This window comes from Cebus imitator, unplaced genomic scaffold (genome assembly GCF_001604975.1).
Source record: "Cebus imitator isolate Cc_AM_T3 unplaced genomic scaffold, Cebus_imitator-1.0 Scaffold478, whole genome shotgun sequence".
Classification (NCBI taxonomy): Eukaryota; Metazoa; Chordata; class Mammalia; order Primates; family Cebidae; genus Cebus; species Cebus imitator.
In genome coordinates this window covers 248,065-250,555 of record NW_016107793.1, presented here as the reverse complement: position 1 = coordinate 250,555, position 2,491 = coordinate 248,065, and the positions used below count along the sequence as shown (strand labels likewise).

At 41.0% G+C, this 2,491-nt stretch overlaps 1 protein-coding gene across 2 annotated transcripts in view; it reads right to left on the bottom strand.

The window, feature by feature from the left end:
• FAF2 (Fas associated factor family member 2) overlaps positions 1 to 2,491 on the bottom strand; it is a 61,873-nt gene that overhangs the window by 47,556 nt on the left and 11,826 nt on the right. The gene's annotated exons all lie outside the window — the stretch shown is intronic.

Below are 2,491 nucleotides of genomic sequence, written 5' to 3'. Positions count from 1 at the left end.
AAAAAAAAGCGGGGGGTGGGTGGGTGCAAAGTACATGAACAGACCGTTTTTTGGTTTTTTTATTTTTTTTATTTTTTTGAGACAACGGTCTCATTCTGTCACCCAGGTTGGAGTGCTGTGGCACAATCTTGGCTTATTGCAACCTCCATCTCCCAGGCTCAAATGATCTTCCGACCACAGCCTCCAAAGTAGCTGGGACCATAGGTCCACACCATGATGTCTGGTGAATTTTTTGGATTTTTGGTAGGGTTGGGATCTTGCCATGTTGCCCAGGCTGTTGTTGAACCCCTGAGCTCTAGTGATCCACTGCCTCAGCCTCCCAAAGTGCCGGGATGACAGGTGTGAGCCACCATGCCCACCCCAGACACTTCTCAAAAAAAGGCCTACATAGGAGTGGTGGCTCATGCCTGCAATCCTAGTACTTTGGGAGGCCAAGGCCAGTGGATCACTTGAAGCCAGGAGTTCGAGACCAGCCTGGCCAACATGGTGAAATCCCGTCTCTACCAAAAAAATACAGAAATTAGCCATGCATGGTGGCATGTGCCTGTAGTCCCAGCTACTTGGGAGGCTGAGGTGGGAGAATCTCTTGAACCCGTGAGGCGGAGGCTACAGTGAGCCGAAATCATGCCACTGCACTCCAGCCTGGGCAACGAAGTGAAACCCTAAGAAAAAATAAATAAATAAATAAATATATATATATATATATAATTTATATATAATATATATTATATATATTATAAGTATATGTACACATGGCCAGAAATTGTCAATATCACCAATCATTAGAGAAATGCAAATCAAAACCACAATAAGATACCATCTTATACCAGTCAGAATGGATATTACTAAAAAGTCAAAAAATAACTAGATGTTGCCAAGGCCACAGAGAAAAAGAAATGCTTATACAACATTGGTGGGAATGTAAATTACTTCAGCCACTGTGGAAAGCAGTCTGGAGATTTCTCAAATAAATTAAACAAACAAACAAAAAACACAGAACCATCACCTGACCCAGCAATCCCATTACTGGGTATATACCCAAAGGAAAATAACTCTCCCAAAAAGACACACACTCATATATTGATCACAGCATTATTCACGAAAGCAAAGACATGGAGATCAGCCTAGATGCCCATCAACAGTGATCTGAATAAAGAAAATGTGGTACATATACACTACATAATACCACGCACTGTTAGAAAAGGATAAAATCATCATGTCCTTCGCAGCAATATGGATGCAGCTGGAGGCCGTCATCCTAAGCAACTTAATGCAGAACCAATAAACCAAATACCACATTCATACAGAGCTAAATATTGAGTACACATGGATACAAAGATGAGAACAACAGACACAGGACTACTAGATGGGGTAGAGTTGGAGGGCAAGTGTTGGATACCATGTTCACAATCTGGGTGATGGGATCATTCATAGACCAAACCCCAGCAACAAATAATTTACTCATGTATCAAACCTGCACATGTACCCCCTTATCTAAAATGAAAGTTGAAAGAAAAAACAAAACAAACAACCACACACACACACACTATGCACAAAAAAATATATATGTCATTTTGCAGATACAGAAACTGAGGCCTAGAAGGATTGAGCAGCTGTCAGAGATCTCAAATTGCCAAGTTCCTAATATGGAGCTCTTTCTCCTGCACTGCTGCAAAGATGAGAATATGGTTAACTTTCCATGCTCAAAAAACAAAAAAATAAAAGTGAAAAAGAGGCTGAGGCAGGCAGATCACTTGAGCCCAGGAGTTTGAGACCAGACTGGACAACATAAGATGATCATGTCTCTATAAAAAAAAAAAAAAAAAAATTAGCTGGGTGTGGTAGTGTGGGCCTGTAGTTCCAGCTAATTGGGAGGCCAAGGTGGGAGGATTGCCTGAGCCCAGGAGGTTGAGGCTGCAGTGAACTGCACTCCAGCCTGGGCAAACAGACTGAGACCCTATCTCAAAAAAAGAAAAAAAAAAAGGTTAACTGGAATTTTGGCTTTCCTCTTTCCTCTAAAAATAGGAAATTTAATGCTGTTGGAATTGCTTTAACAAAGAGAGATAAAGAAAAAAAAAAGAATATAGTAACAAAACTCTCTGGGATTGAGATTTCTGATGAATTATTCATTCAACAAATATTGAGGATCTATCATGCAGCAAGTACAAATCAGTTTGAATCCCCCAAACTCTGTAGAGTTAAAAAACATGTAAATAATATTATTATGACAATTACTACACACCAGTAAACAAATCCTTAAGTCCTTCAGTGAACTTATCAAGGAAGAAATCAAGGTTCTGAGCTGAAAACTAGTGGAAGGAGAAATTTCAGGATGAGGGAATAGTGAGTATGGAGGCGTGAGAGGGGATATGTTAGGGGAATTAAAAAGTATCACTGGAGCCGGGCGCGGTGGCTCAAGCCTGTAATCCCAGCACTTTGGGAGGCCGAGGCGGGTGGATCACGAGGTCAAGAGATCAAGACCATCCTGGTC